This window comes from Manacus candei, unplaced genomic scaffold (assembly GCF_025592945.1).
Source record: "Manacus candei isolate 608988 ecotype Guabito, Panama unplaced genomic scaffold, ASM2559294v1 h1tg000049l, whole genome shotgun sequence".
Lineage (NCBI taxonomy): Eukaryota > Metazoa > Chordata > Aves > Passeriformes > Pipridae > Manacus > Manacus candei.
Genome location: NW_026138097.1, coordinates 14,624,180 through 14,648,189, shown reverse-complemented (window position 1 = coordinate 14,648,189; position 24,010 = coordinate 14,624,180). Strand labels below are relative to the sequence as shown.

The following is a 24,010-nucleotide window of genomic DNA, read 5'->3' as shown; positions in this document are numbered from 1 at the left end:
TCATGAGAATACCAATAAATAAATAAGTATAAGTGACATATAGGTGCTGACTGAAATTCTGCAAAGCACCTTACTGCTCCTGAGATGGCAAAGAATGAGGAACAGAAATCTTTCAGATTTACCAGTCCTAATGCAAACAGCATTTATTTAAGCTTCCACATGAAGATCAACTAAGAAGCTTTAAAGACACCACTAAAACCTTCAAGCTGCATAACATTGATGAAAAATTGACTCAGAATCAACACGCTGCACTGTACTTACTAGCCCTGACAAGGTGGATAAAAATAGCAAGGAAACAATGCTGACGTCAATCAAAGACTGGGTGAGCCAAAGAGTTTTGCAAATACTCCCACGTGGAATGAGTCAGAGATGGAGTGGAGAGTCTGAAAAACACAAGGCAAGCAAAATCTCTTTAAAAGAAGTTTCACTGTGCGCTCAGAAGCCTTGGATAAGTTGAATTTAAAGCAACAGAGAAATACTGTTGAAATGAGGGGGGAAAAGAGTCTTGAAGGTGTTTCAGTCCACTGGTATGGCAAGAAGTTCTCTTACAATTTTTTTCCCAAATAAAATGCTAGATGTGATAAATAAAACCAGACCTTTTGGCAGTATAAATTTCCCAGCTGAAGTTTGGCAACAAGAAACCTGATGCTTATGTCTTCCTGTGAAGATGTGATTAGCATCCTGCAAGACAGATCTGGTACAGAGTATTGATGTCTTCTATCAGTAAGCAGAGACAAGGACAAGTCCAGCACCTGATGGACAGAGCATGGCATGCCACTTTATGGTATTTTAGGATAGGAAGTAAAATAGCATATTGCAGTCAACTACAATTTGGAAAGAATTTTGAGAAGTCATGAAGTTATTTGAATTTTTTCCTAAAACAATGAAAAACAATAAAATAATAATAATAATACAATAAAAAAATAGAAATTAAAAAAAAAAAACAACCCACACCAAAACCAAACCCAAAAACCCACAAGTGAGTACCGTAACTCTCTAAACACATCAAGCAACAAAAATGTCCTAAGGTCTATAGGAGATGGTATTTTTAGATGTAGTAGTCTAAGATCTCATATACATGCAATTCCGAGTACTTCAATGTTTGTGTTTACTTTGGAGAATTTTAAAATAATCAAGTTTTGTAAAATCAGTCATTCTGAAATTCAATTAGGTGTCTTTTTGCAACACTTGAAGACCTAATCCCTTATAAAAATACTCAGTTTCTTGCCAACATGAATAAAAATATCTAGGATTAAAAATTTCAGGAATGATGGTTCCTTTTTAAACTCACTGTATCGAGTATGATCATTTTGATCCATAGGGCATAGAGACAGTAATCCACAGTAATTATTTGCATTCACAGTAATCAAAGTAAGTATTTTCCTAATTTCATTAGGCCTGAGACCAAGTTTCTTAGCAATTTCATGCAAATGGCTTTTTTTTATCCTGTTAGGAAAGGTGTGCAATTGTGGTGTAACACACAGAATCTCCAAATGCCAGCTCATGTCACAATAAACATCTTTCCCAAGGTGAGGAAAGAGGGTTTTTTCACAAAGCTTTTATCCGCTCTCTGATTTTTAACCCAAGTCAGGCCTTTTCCCCACAGACACTTATTTTAGCAGCCGGTTTTGCAGCATTTGAAGTTTGCACAATGCAAAATTTACTCTATTTTGTCCTGAAAAAGATCCTTGCCAATAACCAATCTCTTTTTCATTCCAGAGTTCGTTCTTCTTTATAACGACCTCCCAGTCTTTTAGCTATCTCAGTGACTACTTGCAGATTTAGGTCTGAAGTAGGAAAACAGAACACCTGTAAGGGGACTGCTAAGAGACTTTCTTGGGTTTGGTTTTGGTTTTTTTTCCCTACTATATATTCTTCATCTTTCACTTATGTTTCTTTGAAGTTTCAGTCTTTTGCAACTGTTGAGTAAGAAAGACTAAAGCTATTATTTTTTTATTAAAAATTCAGTGCTCTTTGCCATTTCTTTCCTGTTTTTTGACCGAAAAGCCAGCCCAAACTCAGATTCTATCTGTGGGTAGGAAGCATCTGAACAGAAAATGCCATAGTCTCTAATGGTTACGACGAAAACCAAATATTTTCGTATACACGCAGTCTAATAATTAGCCCTTTTAAAGACAGCAAGTACTCACTTGCAGTAGAAGACCCATCTAATAGTATATATGTAGTCATACACCATATTCTTAAGATTGCTTTGTATGCAGAACAATGAGAATTTCAAATCAAGACTGTAAAAGTAATCATGCTTTCCCTTTTAACTTCTGTAATGAGTGTAAAACAATGTTTAACTTTCTTTATGTTAAGATTTAGCCATATGAAATGATTCTATCCTTCCTCTACCAAAATCATAAAATTCTGGGAAAGCATAACTGCTATTACATTATGATTTTGGAAGAAGAGTTAAATACTAAAACATAGTTTAAGGAAAGGTGTATAGGCCTTATTTACTGATCATGTCAGAACAACTCAACTGTTTATTGTTGCAGGCTTTTGGCTTAACTGAAGGCTTTGGTTGAAGGTGGAAGCTTCATTTTTGGCTTAGGGATGACCTCTGAAAGATGCAGCAGCCTCACAGCAGAAGAATGGCTTATCTACAGTGCTAATTTAAATGCATCAAGACTGTGACATGTCAATGTAATGTTATAGTGGAGATACTGGGAGAATACACCTGCCCCAATTAATACAGTGACTTATTAGTTGACAGAACCTTTGCTGGTAGGAATTGTCTGCATAGCTCTTCGTGGGAAAAGTCCTGCTGTTTATCTAATGATGGAGATATTATTTTATGCAGTAAGACTGATACCATAATTTAGATGGGGAGTGCTGAAGGATTTCTGGGTGGAATCTCACCAACAGTTAGCACGACGTTCACTGTTCAAACAAAAGTATTCACATTTTAAGCTATAACATTCAAGGATACAGGCTATATCTAACTGGTTTCTTTTAACAAGTCAAAAGTTTACTATTCGGAATAGTAACTGTGTTGTAAACTGTCATCAGGATCAGGCCCTTAGGTGTTGTAAAGCAAAGGTCTACACATAATCTGACTAATGTATGTATTTCGTAAGCAATTGCTATCATTTGTCCTTTGACAGGTCTTTCTGAAACATTACAGAGAAATGAAGAATACTTTTAATTTTTACTGTATCAAATTATACTTTTATTAATTATTAAATAAAGATTATTACTAAAAGTTAATGAAAGAAACTATCATTATTATATCTGCCACAAATAAAAAATCTATCTGTTGTATTGTAGAGATGATGCCATCCATTCATTGGTTTATAGACCCCAAAACCTAAGGGAGTGTAAGAAATTTCCAGGATTTCCCTAAATCTCACATATATGTGAGATTTCTAATGCAATTGAAAGATGTGTGCTCTGTATTAGCTTGAATACTTCTGCCTTTACTTCACTCTTGTAATATCTCCCTCTTTCCAATCACTCTATGTTTAAAATTAATACAAATAAATTACTGTTTCACATCATAGTCACATATGTTAGCTCTTAAAAGTTCTCCAGGCATGTGAATTCGCCTAATTTTATATTTTGGAAGAAAGAAGCAAACTACTGACTGAATAGAAATTAAGCTTTAATGTTGCTTCTGCATCTGGCATGACTGAAGTTTGTCCAGTTTCACAGATGCAGAGGAAATTTATGGGTAAAATATTTTGGAACTGCATATATTTTATGTATATTTCCTTACTTTCCTAAAATATTTTATTCCAGCGTAATTTCAACAGATTATTTTTGGTTATGATTCTGAGTGGTGGAAGACAAAACTACCTTGGTCTCTGTTACTTTGTTACATCCTGCATCACTTTGAAATTCACCATTTTGTAGGAATCCACTGCTGGGTTGCATATTTGGCTGGATTCAGGGAAAGAGATATTTTGAATTTCTCTTTATTTTGAAAAAGAAAATGTGATGTTTGCTGCTTGAGTTTGTGTGTGGGGAGTTGTTTTTTGTTTTGTTCCCCTCCCTCCCAGCATAAAGTATCTGTGATACTCAGTGCTATGTAGTGGCTCTACTGTCTATTGCAGAAAAAATACTTGAGTATGTTGACCAGGAGGTGCACCCACTGGGCTGTCCACAAAGGAGGTCTCCGAGGGCATGGAGATCCACAGAACAGAGTGAAAACAAGCCATATGCTGGAACCTGCTGGCTTCTATTACAAAGTTCTACAGTAGTTTTCTTCCAGTAGAGGATGGGAGGTTTTTTTATGCGGGTATACCTGCAAAGCTATGCGCCACTGCACACTAAACCAGCATAGACACAGTATCAGCAAGTGCTGGCTGAGGGGCCCCCACCAAACTAGGGGAGAAATCCACAGATCTCATCTTTGCTAATCTTTCTTTCTGACAGTTACTTTCACTCGTGCTTTGCGCAGGCCCTGGGGAAGTCACCCTTACTAAAAAAAATCAGAAATGTGCATGTAGAACATGCAGCTTTACAATTTTGAAGTATTCATGAAGTCATGCAAATACTATATGTGAGGTACTAGTCAGGGAGACAGCTTCAGTGAAAATAGCTGACATACATATCTGGATAGACAGATGAACTACGCTGGGGTGAAAAGTATAATCGTGCTTTTAATATTCATGAATCGTGTATGGCTATACAGGTCTTTGGGGACAGAGCCAGACAATATAGAGCCAGATATGTTCAGAAAAGTTAGATGTCACTGGGCAATCATATGAATGCAATCCCAGAAGCAATGCTTCTCAGGACATTATTGTCTTATAAGGACAATGTCCTTGATGTTAAATGACTGCAAGTTTTAACTGAACAGTATGTCAGTGTTTTCCACTGAAGTCATTTGACATGACAACTCTAAAATACACAAAATTTATTCTGCTTATAAAGAAACACACAGAAACTACTGGAGCTAGGAAATAAATACCTGGTAAATAAATATCTGACATAACTATATGTGAATTATGTATATGCACACAAAGGTATATATGTATATGTATATGTAACACTATACACAAATGCATATAGAAAAATAAATATATAAACATATGTATGTGCATATTTATACGAGATTCCTACATCTTGTTGAGAAGAACAGACTATTCAGAAAGTAACAGGTTTATTTATAAGAAAAAAAGACAATTTATCACTCATTTTCCTTGCTTTTGCTTTGCCATCTTGCCTGTCTCCTAGAAATGTTCCTTCCTATTGTGGTAAAAAACAATCTCATGTTTCTTAGCTGCTGATTGGAAAATGTAGTAATACACAGCACTAACCTCTTTCAAAACATATCCAATATGGTCTTGTAAGTCATCAAAGCCGTAGGGGTTGAGCTAGTGTAAAGAAACCTAAGGAGAGGTATCTCTGTCTTTAGGTTTTGATATGGTATCTGACACCTGGCTATCAAATCTTGGACATCTGTTTGATAGTTTTGACTTGTAATTATTATGATGCATCCTTAAAGAAACAAATCAGAGTAAACAGTGGAAAACACTAAAAGAAAGTAGAACCTGGTCTGTTGCTAGGGCTGATGTGGAATCAACAAATACTTTTTTTTCTTTTTTAAAATAAACTAGAATTTTTTTCTACTTTTCTACCTACTGAAAACACATAGTACAATGCATTTGGTGCTGTCAGTTTAAACTGTGAATCATTTGGTAGAATTACATCCTCAAAAAAAAAAAAGATACTATTATTGCTTTTACTATGATGTATTTACTGTGGCACATACTTGCAAAATGAAGAACCCAAAATAATACTCCTAACACCCTATTCAGACACTCAGACTTAAGCAGACTGAAATCAAAGCACCCATCGCTCTCCTTTAATTAAACAGGATTTGTGAGGGTACGACATGTTAAGAATATAAGGCCATTTTTACTTTGATTCCTTAATAAATGGACTTAGGATCCTAACTGGAAAGCTGTAACTTATGTGCATAGCAAGGGGGTTAAGGTGGCACAGGGTTAAGGTGGGAAGGCATCGTAAGTTTCTTTGCTCTGTTTCAACATTCTGAAATTTGATGCCATTCACCAGAGGTCTCCTAAGTGTAAAAGTTTGTCTCCTCTTTTTAAATTGCCACCTGCTCAGGGAAACGCTAATCCATTAAGGTCAAGCAGTTCTGAGAAGGTGCTGCAGTGCCTGCGGCAGCCTCTTGAGTTTCACTTCTAGCAGCTGCAGGAAGATGAAGTCGGGATGGTCCTCGTTACTGAAATTAGACAGATCAGGAAGTAAACAGAGCTTGCCTTTCATCTGATCTGGCTTTGAGATGGGAAAGGTTGGGGAAGGGGGGCAGAGCAGAGGGTGAATTCCTCTTCTAATTACTTTATGGGTCAGTTCTCCAGACTTTGTGTCAATGTCAGACATGCATAATCTTTTTTTTATTTTTTAATGAGAGAAAAGAAAAAAATCTCATGGACTACTGAAGATTTTAGGGTTTACTATCATTTAGTTCTCAATACCATGACTTGCATGGGGATTATTATACTGTCCTTTGGGAATGACCAGCCACTAGATCTAAGATAGGAAGAGCCATACTGTCTGAATAAACTTTTCACCTCCTTTACTTAGGGAAAGCTTTGCCTTTTGTGTTCATTGCTTGCCTTCTTTTCTCTGAAGTTGATTTGAGGATTATGAGGGGTGCTGGACTGATAGTACAGGCTGCAGCCCTCTGTTTTTCATACCTGAACTGCTGGGATAGCAGTCCTATGAGAATCAGGTGCCACCTCCATAGCAAAGGCTTCCCTCTCTGTAGCCTGTGCATCATCACCTTGAAGAACTCCCTGATTTGCAGATAGTGACTTTGGAAAAGAGAGTAAAAAAACCTGAATGATGGAAGGTCATTCAGAAGCAATGTATAGGTGTGCTCAGCATGAGCTATAACTCATAGCAGTGGTTCAGATGTGGTCCAGTAAATGAACGAACCAGACTCAATTTTGTTTTGTCTCGCTGAGAGCCAGTATTGTCTGGGATCAGCTAGTGCAAAAGCAGACTTTTCAACACCTTTTTGGGGTATCATAGGCTGTGATTATACGAATTCCATAGGCACAGGCAGCCTTACTGCTTCAGTCCCTGCTTTTCACACACCCACTTGGAGTACTATTTTCACAGGGTTTTTAAGAGCTGCTTTAGAGAGCTGCGATAATCCAGGGGATTAGTGAGAGCCAGAGGGGAGCCAGACACATGATGCCCCACAACTGAAACATGCAGATGCTTTGCTTTGATGTGATAAGGTGCAATGAAGCCTTTTAAAACTGAAATGAGGGAGTATTTTGTAGAGCACTGCAGCATCCACTGCAGCTCTACCAGGGTCATCAGAAGCAGAGTTGCTGTGAAGACAGCTGGTTCACTATTTGATTCAATTAATTTTTTGCCCCCCCCCCGATTCTCCTTAGCCAGACTTCTCTCCTTCACCTTCCCCCACTCCTCTGTTCTCTCAGTCTTTGGGGCAATGGTGCTGAGCAAGCAAACTGTATTTTACATCTGGTATCCCCAGCGAGATGGAAAGATGCCCTCCTCCAGAGTCAGTTATGTCTGCATTGTAGGTAGCCAGAAGGAACCTTTTGACAGGATGAAAATAGACATGTTCTACTAACCTCTTTCTTCCTCTAACTTGCAGCAGGCTTTTCAGTATCCCAGAGCCAATAGTGTATTTTGAAACTTTTATCTCCTCTTCTAAACTAGGCAAGATACCCAGGCTCCTGCCTTACCCTCTATAAATTCTCAGCATGTTTCTCCACCAGAGACAAACAAATGAAGCTACATTTCTTTTTGCATAACTGTTTCTTAAAATATATACAGAAAATCTCCAGCATGCAAGCATATGCAAAGATGTACATGTTTAATCATATATCTGTATTTCTCTTTCTATATATGTACAACTTACTGGGGGATCAGGATATTCAATTGTCAGTTTTCATTCATGCAAGAAATCTGTATGCACACAGTTGATGTCAGTTATGGCATTAGGCTCTAATGAGGATTAGATTGTGTTGAGCATTTTATAGAGATCAGAGGAAACACAATCCCTATGCCAAAGTACTTTTAACCTACATAGTGCAAAATAGGAATAGTGGATAAGGTGATAGAAGAAAACTTCTAGTTAGAAGACTCATTTTTTATAAGACTATGTCAAAAAGTCTGGTTTTCCCTGATGTTATAAAAGCACAAAAATTTAGTAGCACTTAAGTTTTAAAGTTAGTAATTCATAAATTCACCAGCAACTCTCAGAATTTCTTTGAATCTCCAAGGATGCACACGATCAGGATTGTTTAAAAATATGACTCACTGATTACAGTAAATCTGCAGACTACAGATCGCAAAGTATGCTCTAAGGTGCCACCAAGATGTGCCCTCAAGCCCTGCAGATTGAATTTTTAACCAGAAAATACTAACTTAATTGAAACATCAGTAAAATACCATCACAGATCCAGATCTTGAAGCCAGATATTTTTGCTTAGATCTTAGAATCTATACAGATTGAATTCTGAATGAAGTTATTGAAAACTAACCTTCAGGCTCATAATGACAGTATGGGACCAGAATGCATTCAGAAGCCATCACATACTACAAATCTCAGAACGATAGATAGGATAGGAAGAGACACTATTGTCTGTTCCTTTGTGATACTTTTGCACCTGTTTTCTCTTTTTTTTTTCAACACTTCAAACTTCTATTTCTCACATCTTAGGTGAGAGTCCTAGTTGGTAAGGGGGAGACAACTATAGAGTCATTGCTTATGTGTGTAAATAATTACTGGAGGTTTTGCTTTCACTCTTGAAACCTCCAAATTTGCCATTAAATAGAATTGTTGAGGTTTTGGCCAGCCTAACTTTGCTCCACCATATACTGGGCAAAACATCTTGTCTTTGGGATGTAGTTGGAAGAGGTCTATTATGATTAGTATAAATCCGGATGGAAAATGAAGTCTTTATTGGAATGTTTATATTATTGCATCATATAAGGACAGTCTTGCTAACTAGACCGTATTCCTCCACTACCAGTTTCATTTAAGAATTGTAAGCAGTAGACGGTTGGGATTTTGTCATTATGAATAAACAGTTATTTAAATGCAATCCAGAAGAGATATATCATTAGTATATTGCTAGTTATATCTCTTTCCTTGGCACATACCTTTGCCTCTTGTTATCTGACACAGTCCTAAAATGAATATTTAGTGAAAAAATACTAACTGAATTCTAAAGGAGCATCCAGTCAGGACTGGACACGATGTGAATATTTCTAAAATAATGACAACAAACCATCAATCAAACCAGAAGTATTGTTCAAATAGATCAATAATTGTAAAGAAACTGCTCCTGACATGAGCTGAGGTCTGTAAAAATGATATTTTGTAATAACCTCACAACAGCAAATCTCTTCAAGATGCTCTTTTTAATGTGCGATATCTTGGTTTCAAAATCCCTGCAAAATAAGTGATTATCTCTTTCATTTTAATGTTCCAAAGGTATGGTACCACATATTCTTTCAAAAGTCTCTTGACTAAGAGAACAGAAGATGTTAGCCCCTTTGTGAAGGGGAAAGCTTTAAAAAGCTCTTATTATTATTCTGGAAAATGCTAACAAAGCTCAGGAGGAGTCCCTATTAGGAAGCCATTTGCATCTCTTAGAATGACTTAAAACTGATGCAGACGACAACTTGAGTGACTTCTTACCCTCTGTGGACCTCGAAGGCTCAGGCAGAAAAGGAAGTTAAATATTGAAATTATTTTTCTATTGAAAGACACAAAAGCTGATCTGATGTTTAGGCCTTCTGTCCCTGCTGCTGGGCCTTTGGCACTTTATCATCTGTGACCTTGATTGAGGGAATCACTGGTCTCCATTTTATCAACAGACAGTGACTGCACAATGTCTTGCTGATATTGGCAGCACATGGTGCTGCTTCAAAATTGGCACTGTTTCACTTGAGAAGTTAGCTCTTTTTTACAGATTGTTTTATCTCCTGGCAACATTAAGATTTTCTTTGCAACAAATTCCACATAGCTCTAGGACAGCAAACTGGATTTGGTGACTACACCCAGATTCTGTCCACAGAATCATAGAAAAGTAGAGAAGTGTTTTTGGGCAATTGACTCTGGGAGTTTAGCATGTGTTAAGATATTCTAAAGAAAGCTTTCCTGAATTGAAGAAATGGTAAATGGAAATCAAAGGCAAGTGACAACAAAGAATGCATTTGAAGACTTTTTTCCTTTATAGAAGACCAATGTACCAACTACTAAACCCACATTTTTAGGTAAAATTTGCTCTATGCCAAAAATAAGATATCTTTTACAGAGAAGTCCATCAGAAATACTACAAAATTATGTGAAGGACCAACAAGTTCTTTGATCATTAGATCTGATTCAATAATATGCAGAGATATAACATGACAACTCAGATGTCTTAGCAGAAATTATTGACACTACTATTTGTTATATAACACAATTTGATGGAAATTAACCAAAATTTCTAACATACGATGCTCATCTAGAGGATCAGAGTTTGCCTGAGCAGTCTGTGCAGTCAACAGCAGCTTCACCATCGACTTAGTAGGAGCAGAAAAAAGCCAGTGAGCACAGAGAAGAAACAAGAAGGGAGCTTGACCAGTCACACAAATGCTAGAGAAATTATCATACAAAGAGATTCAAAGGAGCCCCAACCTCAGAATGCTTTCCTCTTCAGATGCATGGAGCCACAGATTGACATAAACTAAAAGCACACTTACTGAAGAAAGCGCTATAAGTCCAGCCAGCCATTGGACACACTGTGTTCCAGTTTTGTGTCCTTTGGGCTCACCACACCCAGCCTGGATCTCTGTCCATCAGCCACAGACAATGAGTGTCTGGGCTATATGACACAATAAGCATGTGTGGCGAAATCATAGCCCGTTGAAGTCAACATTGAGGCTGCCTTTGACTACCACAGGGGCAATATTTCATGCAGCCACAGTTGTCTACACAAAATGGAACAGCTTTTTAAGCTGCCCTCTTCACTCTTCCATTTTCTATCTTCTACAGCAGCACATTTGGGGATAAACTAGGACTAGTGGGAGTCAGTGAAATAGTTTTCAGGACACACTTTTTAGTGGAGTTTGCCTTTTGGCAGCTGTGTCCAGAGATGTAGAGGAAACCCTATTGCAATCAGGAACTTTGTAGCACTGTGGTTAGCTGTCAAAGTAAGGGAGTCCATAATTGGTAGGCTGACAGTGATTGCAAAGGAATGAGATATTACTGCTTCTTCTTATTTGAAATTGAAACCTTATTTTAGCAAGGTGATAAAGATCAGTCTTCCTGAAATTTGGAAGATAATTTATAGTTATTCTGGGTTTTGGCAAGATGCTAAATAAAAGCTGACCATCACATAGCACAGTGGTGTTCTGAGCTTGCTTAGAGCTTCTGGGGACTACAGCAAATAAAATTAGTAAATAATAATCCTAGCAGCCAGTGATGCCTCTTAAAAGATCGAATATTCAGAAAAACAAAGAAGAAAGACATTCTTGAAAAACTGAAGTTGATGTCCACAGTGTGAGGTGAGAAGAAATAACAAAAGGAAAATTAACAAGAGTTATACTTTAACTTTTCAGATGGACCAGGATGTTGCTTCCAGCTTCGCTGAGAAGCTCAAATTCTCTTGGATTACATATCTAGAAATTTGGAGGCCAGCCATGATTGGGTAATTGAGAATAAAAGCAGTCTCTTCTTGGCAGCAAGAATATAATAGTGCCTCTGTTACTACGCTTGTTTTCCTCCTTATGCTGGGTTTCTTGCTCATATCTGATTCATGCTGAAAGAGTAAGGATGTGCACTAGGATCTGAAAGCAGCATGCAGGAGCATGGATGTTTCTTTTGCAGAGGAATGGCACTGAATTTAATGAATGTCCTCAGCCTTAGTTCATTCGAAAGGATTTCATAATGAAGCCCATTGTTTAATCTTCTCTCCTTCCATTGTTAGTAATATTCTAATTATAATAATTATTATTTCTTGGCATTTACATAACACTTTGCATCTTCAAAGCATTCACTAGCTATGAATCATATTGCTCACCAGTTAATTTATAGAACTGGCCATGATTTCCCTGCTAATTTTTTGAAACTAAAACAGTTTTTAAAGTCCTGATTTTATGATGTGGAGAGATACAATTCCTATTAGGTCATATTTGAATCTGAATATCTGGAGGATTTGGTCTGACAAAGTAGTCTAGTTCCTTTGGGAAAAAACAAGGACCACAACCATTCAACAGCTCAGAGGAATATCAAACAGGATCCAAAACAGATATGTAGATTTGATCCAACGAATTCAAATAGAATATTTAGTTGATTATTATTAAAAACACTTTCACAATTAAAAAAAAAAATCCAGAAAAAATAGTAGAGACATTTTAAATATTGCAATTTAAAACACATAAATTTTGAAGTAATGGAGTTTCTTTCAAGATGAATGTCCAAGTTTTCATCAGCCCTGTTAAGTCCAAAGCTGTGACAGAGCACTGTGCCATTTTCCTCTCCTCTGACTGGTGGCTGTGTGAACTATGGTCTCAGAAAACAAATTGGGAAATCACTGTCTCTAGATCCTGAAGAATGAGCACAGGAAATGGTGTTCTTAAATAAGGAAAAGCCAATGCTGGGATTCCCAAACTTCAGATGCACACAAGTACCCTCCCAACATGGGAACACAAGACTATTCACTCATCTCTCGTCGTTAGTGACTTTAAAGGAACTTGTGTATTGACCCAGAGGACAAAGTCTCCTTTCTTTCAAATTTGTGCTACCTTTGACCTCCACACAGAAAGCCATGACTTTTCACCTTCTGATGGCCTGAGAGGCACATGAGCTTGGGTTTGGTCCACAGATGATATTAAACAATTACTCTCAACAACAAACCAGATAATCTGCCCAGAAAATAAGCACTACTGCATTTAACTTTATAGGAGATGGTTACTCCTGGACTATGTATATTAATGAGTTTTGAATGAGTGACGTTTAATAAAATATTCACTATGTCTTCAACTTTCTTTCATTTCTTTTCTTGCTTGAGCCCTTTCATATTTGAAAATTAATTATGCACACCATATTTAACCAGGGTGAAAATGAGACTTACATGGAACCTTTCCAGCTCTTCATTACATATTTAATTGTTAAAATAATCAAGCTATCCATCACACAATCTGCCACCCAGTCGTCTGTCACCTTGGAACCAGTCAGAGAGATCACAGACAGAGAAGTGTGGAAAGGAAAATTTCACATCTCTTGTGCTGAAAAATTTTGCCATTGAGAGGAATGGTCTTGCTGTGACATATCTGCATTGTATTTCCATAGATAACAAGCAACAGCATCTTCATGGCATCTTCTATGATTTGGGTTTTCTCCCATTAAGCACTAAAAACTATGTCCGTGTTCTTTAGCATAGAAGGAAAGTTCTTTAGCACAGAAGAAATTCAAGCTCTTGTGTTTTCTCATTGATTTTAGAGCCAGCCTAAGAACTGTATGAAGTACACGATGATCTGGCCAGCATTTAATAGTAGCTACATGTTATGTGATGCTTTTCATCAAAAAGCTTGTCCATGCACTTCACTAAAATGCTAGGTAACATAGACCTAGCATTTAATGGATGGTGAAACAGAAACTCTAGAACAGTATCAGGCTATAACAGTAATCCTTCAAACATAACAAGGCACTTTGTAAAGCCGAGTCCTTTGACGCAGAAAGCCACAAAACAAACATAGGAAGAAGGATGAAACTTCCATCTTCTGAGTTTGACCACAGTGCTCTTTCCACTGAGCTTTCCACATACTGAGAGCTGCATGAAATCTTCTGGGATGTTTCATTTAAATCTGGGGTTCTATGCTGCAGGATCAGAAGCCAATATGATGCCACGAATGCAGAATATTAAAATGATGTAAAGTATGAAGAATTCAACCCTGGAGATTTTCAATAGTCCCCCAGAAATTTAGAAAGTACAGGAATAAAGGTATGAAGAGGAACAAAATTGTTTTACCAACCTGAGTGTCAGGCCCCAACTATCTCACATGCCAAATGTTCATAATGTCACCAGGAAAACAATAATGCACACTGTAGTAAGAACATTTTTTAAGTGCAGGTATGTTTCAGTGGTCATAAAAATATAACTCATTTTCAATTCAAAAAGGAATATGGATGGGGTGCGAGTTTTAATGCTTCATATTTTACTGAAAGCATCATATGCTAGAGAGAGAAGGATCACAAAGAATATCTAATTCTTACACCGCATCCCACAGTTGGAGGTAAGATTTTCAAAGGCATTTTAGTGGGAACAGAGTAGCCCATTTAGTATATTTAAAACCAATCTCCTTATGTATTTCTCTATAAATGAAGCATAATTTCAACTTAATAGAAAATTTTACATAACCAAGAGTGGGCTTAAAACTAGACAGGTCTAACAGACCTCAGCAACTCTGTAGCTTTAAATGACTACTGTCTAATGTTTTAACAGTCTCTATCAGCAATTGTGTGTTGCCCTGTGGTCTAAGGGGAAAACAAGCTTTCTCTTATTTCATGCACAAAGGTAGAACAAATACTATTAAAATCTAACTGAAGAGCTTTCCAGAGAGTATTAAATACATCTAAGCTCAGGCAGGCGGTGATGTATTGTGAAGGTCAAAGCTGATATGAACAGTGAAGCAGCTACTTGCAGGGAAATAATGCATTTGGATAAAGAAGTTGTGCCTATCAAATAGGGATATGAGCTGGAAAACAAAAAAACTAAACAAATCAAATGAAAAAATCCATAGAAGATGCAAGAATCACAAAACAAAAGTCACCAACACCAGCCACTGCTTGAAGTATCAAGGACAGAACCAGTGAGGCGAATGATCTATCTTATAAATTAGACTTCAAATACTGTAAAAGCAGGCAAAGTGAGGGCCCAATTGTTTTTGTAGCCTGTCGGAAATAATTTCAAACCTGACAGGATACCATGGCTCGTAGTGTGATCTCACAGATTTCAGTGGTCATGCTGAGAGATAAGCAGAGAACCATGGTAAAAACCCTGATAGCAAAAGCACTGCTGCCAGCTTTGCTGTACTAAGAAATTATCATTCACTTCAAATAGCATATCAGGCAAGCGCTGAATGACTTACCCTTCTTCCTCTCCCTCCTCCTCTACTTGCCTCCCTGCTACTGCCCTCTTTTCCTCCTTTCTCCTCCCCGGGAAGACATGAGATGTTGTGTTTTATGGTATCAGAACCAACTGATACATCCAGTAACAACAAACATAAAAAGAAATTACACTGTCATCAAACTATCTTATAATATCATTAGTGTCCTAAATTAAAGCGAGATAATTGTGCCAGCAGACAGCGAACAACCATACACAGATACAAATAATGCTGCAAGTAGGTTAGAGAGTTTCACTGAGGCAGAAGGTGCCATGCACTCTCTCTGTAATTACGTTGGCAATCAACTGACAAAGTTATTTTTTCAGTTACAAATGATGACAGGCAAAGCCATGCACTTCATGTGCCTGTCTGAGAGGGGGTGCCCACTGCCCACTCCTTGGATCCCCAGCTGCTTGGCGCAGAGGGCTCTGCCAGCTCACCTTTGAAAACGTATGGACACACTCAGGGGGGATAAGGGCAGGTCCCGTCACACCTGCAAGATCTTACAGCTGCTATCTGGACCAATGTGGAGCCTTGAGCACCAAGGGGAGGCCAGAGGAAGTTGTGACATCGCTGCCACTGTAGAATCTATAGAGCTTCCTCAAGCAGGGCAGCAAGAGGGACTGGTGGATGAAGGGATGTTGGGAGAGGCACATGGTTTGGAGCACAGGGCCCTAGAGTTGGGGGTGCTGTTGACTGCTTAATCCACAAATTTCTACCCATAAACTTACACCTCTGGCTATTGCCCTCTTTTGGAAGCTGCAGTGTTGGCCTGCAGAATGGGAATGCCTGTGTTTTATCGATCAGGGAAATTTATTCCCTTTGACTGATAACCTCATATATTTGGACTGGTGTCATTACTATTTGCACTTGTGTGATACTATGAGGTCCTGTCCAAAACATATACCCTAGAGATGAATATTTTCCTGGCAGAAATACCCACTAATTCCACTAAAGGTACAGTTTGAATTCATTTAATTTATGTGCACAATCTTCAAGCTGGTGGGGAGGAAAGAAAGTCCTCTGAGAAAAACACTAAGCAGGGATTTCAGGGAACTGATTTAAGTTCTTAGCATTGATGCAGTTTCAACTGTCAACAAATTACTTCATTAGACTGTATTCACTGTCTCAATTGGAAAACAGAGATATTTTCTTTGATCAACATCTCCAATTCTAAAGTAGCTGTTCAGGACAATAGTCATTTAACAAATGCTTTCATTTCTAGAGTCTGTCACAATTTGACTCCAGTAGCAATTTGGTTGTCTAGCTACTGTGATATAAACAACAACTGTGCTGGTGGGACTGATGTGCAACTAGAAAGTGGGGTACCATTCCATTCAACCTTTTCCTCAGTAAAGATGTTGAGATGAAGCATTCTTTCTTCACCCCAGGAGCCCAGCACACACCCTTCAGTTCAGTATCCCTCAATTTAGTGATCTGATCCAGGTTAAATACCCATGTCTTTTTCCCCCCTCCCAGCCCACCACACCCCGGGTCCTGCAAACACATACTAGCACAGCTAAAGGGCTGGAAGATGAGCAGAAGGAATAAGGAAGTAATCTTCCTTCCAAAATTTTACTTTGCTGCTGAAAAAGGTACTTGGCAATGCACTTCTGTAGACAGGCAAAGGCAGAACCATCTTCATTTTACAGTCAGGGAAAGAAATCACAGAAGTATTAATTGGTTTGCCCCAGGTTACACAGGAGTCTGTGGCAGGGCCAGAAATTTGACATAGATCTCCTATGTCTCAGATCGGGGCCTTAGCCATGAAATAATTACCAGAAATCAAATACTAGGTTAACTGTGGAAGAGTAAGGGGGCTTTATTGCTTTATCTAAGATAATTTATGTTCTGAGAAGTGTCTGGAAAAAATTACACTTGGGGTTCTCTGTTTATTCCCTCTCAGTTACTTTCACATGAAATTTACACAATTCACAGTTCAAAGGAAGGTGTTTGTACAATGCAAATTCAATTGAGGACTGAAAAATCATACTATAATTTTGACTCACACGTCATCAGTAGCCAGGAAGAGTTTTCAAAAATATTCCAGAAATCAAAGGTCCAGAAAAAGAGACACCTGTTTAATTTAAGTTGCTCCTGCTGGTGACAGAATATTGTCCAAAATCTGGGAGCTGAATTTCTTTCACACTTATTAATGAGCAAAATCTTCCAGTCCAATCCAAGTTATCTGATTTCTAAGACAGAGTTACCTTCTAGAATATATAAATATTAATACTAGTAATAGAACAATAATCTTGGTTTTAAGCAATTATTTAATTTTATTAATCCAAATAGAACAAGGATTTCACTTCCCATATCACTTTCTCTTTTTGTAATGGATCCTTCTGATTGCAAACTTTCCCTGTCTTACAGTCTGCTGTCCTGAAGGTGCCAGGCAGGCCAGAGCACTCCTCTGCTCAAGCAGAGCTGTGGGGTGAATAATGAGACTTTCGGACACTTTTCTCCACAAACACAGTTGCAGTAGGTAACTCTCTCTCTAGCTTCCAGCAGCATTCAGCACACTCAGCCCATAGTTCCACGCCTGCTGGAGCAATGGACCTTTTCCCCTAAGGGCAGAAGCAAATGTGTGCAATGCTGCTAGGAACAGGGCTTCTGGCAATGAGATGCTTGGTCAAGCCCAATTTAGTTGATCTGGCATGGTAGGCCTCCAGTCCCATCGGGAAAGAAAATGATCATATGGCATGAAGCCCATTCCCTTTTTCGGATTTTAAAAGAAATGCCCAGTATTTGTCCCTTAGACTCAAACTGATCCAAAATTTCATCCAGTCACAAAGTCCAACCACTTACTACATCCTTTGTTTTCTCCTGCAAATGTTTCATAAATTTCTTTGTTGCTCTGCACTCTGTTCCAAGTAATGAAGACAAAAATGAGTGCAGATCTCAAAATACTGACTGGGAACATCAGTGGCTTGGGATTTTTGGGAGTATCCAAAGACAAACTTACGTTTGAGCATTTACATCCAAGACAAAGTTGAGATTTTAATTTATGGCACACTCTGTGATCTTCTGATTGCACAAACAGGCAGCACAGTGAGATAAATCCTTCTTCATCTCTAGAGGCTATGTACATCCCACATAAGTTCCACCTTGAAAGGGTCCATATCTGGCTGGAATTCACGTCAGGTGAGTGTTTCTACTGTAACGCTATTTCCTCTCTATTACTACATGTCTTTCTCTTCTCCCATTTTGAAAGAGTTCTCAAGCTGCTTTTGTGAAATAAATACTAAGAGACCATAATGAGAACAAAGTCTAAAGATGAGAAAGATATAATAAAAATAAAAAACTGTAATAATACAGTAAGAGTATTGCAATATTGTACTATCTTTCAGCAGAGATTATAGAAGAAAGCATTAATTAAGCTTCAATCTTTAACCTCTGAGGTAGGTAACATTACTATGCCCACTTCACTAATGAGTAAACAGAGGCCATGGTATGTTACAAGCCTTGTCTATAGTTGCCCAACAAATCAGAAGAAAGGGAAAGAAGTAAATTAACAGCAGCAGAAAGTGTTTCTAGTATGACATTATGTAAATTCTCTTCCCTACTTCCACTAGCTAGCATCACTGTATTTCCCAAATTATGGTATTTTTATACTTATAACCCATAGGATAACCATCCTCCTGCCATGATTTAGGAGAAGCTCAAGTTGCATTCATGTCTATGGGCATTTATTCCAGATTTACCCTTTTCTTCATTTGCTCCACTGGCTCTCTTTTCCCCAGTCTGCTTGGTCTTCCTTGCTTCTGAGCAGGTAGCCAAGGCTGGAGATGTCAAAGGTGTCATTTTCAAGTGAGGATACCTTTGCAAAGGTGCAGGTTTCCAAAGGTTCATTTGAAGCCTGAAAATATGGCAAGAAATTGTCAACTGTGTTTTAGCAAGTTCCCAACTGCAATAGCATCTATAGCGAGGAAACCTTTATACACATTTTACATATTTATATGTAAATATTAAGGGTATTTAGGGACATATATACCCCTAACACAGTCATGTATTGGGATTAAGTAACATTCAAGGAAGCCACCCCCCAGGTGGAGAACAAAAGAAGTGTTGATTTCCCAAAAGACTACCTTCATGCAAAATATCCTCTATTCCTTCCTAGAGAAAACAGAAGAATTAGGGCTTCATATGCATAAGGAAAGTTAGAATGGACAACTACATCTACAGAGAAGAGATGGTCAGCTATTCTATCTTTACACACTGGACTTTTGGGGATCAAATGTAAGCCTCTTTCTCAGACCTGGAGTGGTTCCAGCCAGCTGTGGAGCAAGGGGGTGGGAGAGACAAGCTTTCCTCTCAGTGCTAACTTGTTCATATCTGCACTATTACACTAGCAAGCAACTGCACTATTACACTAGCAGCACAGATAATGTTCTTCTTAACTGGGAATGACTTGGAGATGCAAAATCAGTTAGCCTGGCACATCTTGCAGAACTCTGCAAAACAGAAACACTAGCAGTAATATTAAAGGAGATAGGTAATGAATAAAAACTGTTTAAGGATCTGGCCCGTAGTTATTATAAACCTGTCTTTTTGCCTAATTTCTGCCCTAACCAGTGATTTTTCCTTTCCTCCTCATTTTGATTCAACAGCCATGACAGAAGTCCACAGCTCCCCCTCTCTCCCATTTATTCCAAGGCATAATGTAGTAATTATACTTACATTTTTAAAGGTAGACATTTCTCCATAGGCCCTATCAACCTGTGGCCTCACGATTATAATTACTTGATCTACAGACTGTTAATTTTTTATCTTCCATAGGAATAAAATAGCACAGGAATAGGACACAGGGAAATGCTCAGAAGTTGCAGACAGATACCAGATAATGTTTCTTTAATGACTGACATATATGACAGGAAATATGAATATCAAGGGCATGAGAAAATACATGATTTTACTTTTATTTTTTCCTAATTTTCTGTTTCTGAACATGTAAACAGATTCAGTGAAATGGATTCAATTTCTATGTGGCTTCCTTGGTTATAAGCAACAAGAAAACCATCCAAAATAGGTTTCTGTTTATTACTTTTCCAGTTAGATTTGCATGGCATTGATGCTTACTCTCAGGAGTCTATTTGCAATATTGGGAAAGGGTGTGAGTGAAATGAGGCCAAATCCATGACAAGTTTCTACTTAGCTTAGTTTTCCCTGAGTTGCTTATGACATGTCTGTTTTTCCAGCCTGTAAACAAGATGAAAACCAGGAAAAGCAAGACTTGGTAATAACAGTGCTTACTCTGGCTGGAAAAAACTGGTCCAAAACAGCAAGCCTGGCCTTGATTACATCTAGTAATCAAGCTGTGTTCAGAATTACTTGACTAAATGTCTCAGGAAATGTTAATCTGCACATGGAAAGCTTGGTTCTAGAGACTGTATGATCCACTGACACTGGGTAAGAAGTTAAAGTATTCCATGCCTCCTTTTTTTTCCTTCTGTAGTCTCATGTTTGGGAAGGGCTAACAGACACAATGTAAAAGCTGGTTAGTAAATGAGATTTTTTATCTTCTTTGTCAGTATGGTAACAGTACTAAACAAACAAAAACCCACAAACAAAACCTAGTAGCGATCCAGAGAAACGGGGTGCAACTTATATAGGACTATTTTGGTTTCCACTGGACTTAAAGTACACTAACCTGACAGCATACATTTTAATATACTTCAGAGTTTAGTGAACCAGAAAAATACTTCGCTGAAGATAAAACAATGCAGTAGAAGTAGATCACAGTGGTGACTGTTTCATGTAAACTGTAAGTTTTCGAATACTGTTTCCTCAATGTCTCCTAGAGAAAGACATTGATTTGATCTCAGGACTGTTAGCTGTGCTACAGTGGATTACACAACTGCACATTGCATTCAAAAATAAAATAAGCTGTATAGTCCTGAAGCAATTTTATTGGGAGTGGGAGGTGTGGGAGACTAAAGAAGCTCATGGGATGTGTGTTGTCTTGTTTATGTGCCAGTTAAGTGCTGTGGTATTGCAAAAACTCTCCCAGTCCCCATCAAGAGTTTGACTGCATTTGGCTAATTTATTTTCATCTGACAGAAAAAACCAGTTTCTTCTTGTCATCTGTGAGTACCTTTCCTCCTTACAATTTTCCAGCTGTTTCCCCCACCAGTTAAGACACACAAAGAGCTTGGGGAGACAGTGGGAAAGAAGTTTTGGGGAAAATCATAGTCATTATGCAACATGAATGAAGACTTGTTTAAGGCTATATTTAGGTTTAACAGAACAGCAAAAGTATAAGTAAAATCTGGCTATCTGGAGAATGAGCCAAATAAATTGTTCTTCGTTATTTTAACAGGTACTTGAGTACCTGTTTTCAAGTGTTTCAGAAACTTGGGGGCTATTTCATCTTGCCAGCAAAGCTTAACATGCTTCTATAGATCAGAATTATTTTCAGCTATTTGACATAGGTATGGATTTTCTACTGAGAATTCTGGATTATATTCAGCTGTCAATACATCCTGGGCCTGCATTTGCCTTTTCCACAAGATCAGCCTGATGGGTCTTAGCTATCAATGTGATTGATTGATTATACACCCAACTCTTTCTCTTCTTTGTTATTTCTATGTGAGGAGCTAAAAGCTAAAAGCATCTGAAATTTTTGTTGCTTCCTGGGTGAATGACCAAGCACTTCATGCTACTGCTCATATCCTGCATAGTATTCTCCCTCCACTGATTAAGACTCCCATCTATACTGCCTTTCTGGTGTGTATCCTACATATCTCCTCAGCCTTGACAAGTTTTCCCAAGGTTAGGAAAACCTCAACAAGTTTCATTAGCACTCTCCTGCTTTATGTGATATGGTCAATCATGAAAGTACTAAGTAAAACCTGTCCTAAGAGTAAGCCTTGCAGGGACCTGTAACTGCAATACCTATTCGTTCAGCACAAGGTGTTGTCACATTCTGCCCCACTTCAAATTTCTTGATCAAATTCTCTCTTTGTACCTCAGTAATTTTCCATCCCTGTGATATCAATGCTTCATGCAAGTCCAGTTACACAAAACCTTCTGCATTTCATTTGCCTAAGAAAATCTTACCAAATAGTAGTATCAATTTAGTGTGGTAACTGTAGTGGGTTGCCCCTGGTCAGATGCTAGGTAGCCACTAAAACCGCTCTCTCAGTCTCCCTCTGCAACTGGACAGAGGAAAGAAAAAAAACAGCTAAGGATTCATGAGTTAACAGCTGGTCCTTGATGGACCTCTCCGGTGTGAGTCCATCCCTCAGGCAGCAGTTCTTTCCAACTGCTGTCCCGTGGGTCACTCCTCCATGGAGTGCAGTGCTTCACAAATGAGCTGTACCAGCATGGGTCCCCCACAGGGGCCACGAGTCCTGTTCAGGAAAAACCTGCTGCAGTGTGGGCTTCCCTCCCCATGGGCTGCTCCATGGACTCTGCTCCATCTTGGGCCTCCCACGGGGTCACAGCCTCCTTCGTGCATCCCCCTGCTCCAGCGTGGAATTCTCCATGGGTTGCAGGTGGGTGTCTGCTCCCCGAGAGTCCCCCATGGGCTGCAGGGGCACAACTGCTCCAACATGGTCTGCACCACGGGCTGCAGGGCCTCAGCTCCAGTGCCTGGAGCACCTCCTGCCCCTCCTTCTGCACTGGCCTTGATGTCTACTTTGTTGTTCCCATATTCTCACTCCACTCTTCCCTGGCTGGAATTCTTTCTGCACAATACCTTCTGTTGTTAAATATGGTATCACAGAGGCGTTACTATCACTCCTGACTGGTTTGGCCTTGGCCAGTGGCTGGAAGTCCATCCTGCAGCCGGCTGGCATTGGCTCCACTGGATGGGGGAAGCTTCTAGCAGACTTCCAACAGAAGCCCTCCTGTAGTCCCCCCTCCCTGCTACCAAAACCCAGCTGCAGAAACTCACTACAGGTAACAATCTATGTTGATAAACCTGTGCTGTATATTTCTGCCCTCCTCTCTGTTTTTTCCAGATTTTGTTATTATTTTCTCTGAAAACCCACTTCAATAATTGCATGCTCCGAAGTACTAGACCATCAGTAACACAGATTCTTATTTTAAAACCTTGAAAAAAGTAACAGATCATGATCCACTGGATTTTAAGATTATAAGGAGTAAACAATATTTTCTACATAATATTTCCATAAATCAACAGCATGAAAAGCAGTTTCCCACAGGTGTCAGTAGCTGTTCATAAAATTTTATTTAATAATCAGAGCATATGATAACTGAAACTGAATCAAATCATACTGTTCCTGGTAGAACCTCCCCCATATGTGTTATAGGTGAACAGCATTATCACAAACAGAGTGAGTTTGGCAAAACTAAAAGTATGGTGATCCCTAGATGTAAAAAGCAAATAAAAGGAAGATACCTGACTCAGACCTCCCCAAATCCTTTGTTCTTTATAGTCAGCAATTTAAAAACAAATAAACAAACAAATCAGACTATCTCAGAGGTAAGCCATACATTGAACTTTGTCCCCACAAAGTGCTATGCCTTGAAAATATTTCTGTATTTATTTGTTGTTTGCAAAATGCTGACTGGCACAGCTACCTTAGAGTGACTAATATATCACTGTAATCAAGAACAGCTGGTTTTCTTGTGGAGTTACCAAATTCTCTTCAGGAGCCCTAGCTTCTAATTATCTCTAACTAGGAGCAGCCTCCACCTTGCCTTCCCTCTCCAGCAATACAAGAGACCGTGGTGCAGCACCACCAGCCTCCAACTCTTGCTCCCACACAATGAGAAGCAATGTATTAAACATACAATGCATGTTCTAATAAGTGGAGCCAATGAGAGCTAAAGAGCTTGCAGCTGCTGGTACCACCTGTGTCCCTTCGCTTCCAGCCAGAACAATCTCCTCTCTGCAGTCCCTAGTTGTGGCGAGAGATAA

General features: G+C 38.7%; 2 long non-coding RNA genes across 2 annotated transcripts; one reads left to right on the top strand and one right to left on the bottom strand.

The window, feature by feature from the left end:
* Positions 1–5,880: 5,880 nt before the first annotated feature.
* Positions 5,881–15,173, bottom strand: LOC127476403 (uncharacterized). Its single transcript, XR_007906594.1, has 3 exons — positions 15,106–15,173; positions 6,678–6,794; positions 5,881–6,202 (listed from the first exon to the last, which is right to left on the bottom strand). It is a non-coding gene; the product is annotated as an uncharacterized LOC127476403 (long non-coding RNA).
* A 395-nt stretch (positions 15,174–15,568) lies between these two features.
* LOC127476406 (uncharacterized) lies at positions 15,569–19,354 on the top strand. The gene is made up of 3 exons (XR_007906597.1): positions 15,569–15,802; positions 18,171–18,267; positions 19,244–19,354. It is a non-coding gene; the product is annotated as an uncharacterized LOC127476406 (long non-coding RNA).
* The last annotated feature ends 4,656 nt before the right edge of the window (positions 19,355–24,010 follow it).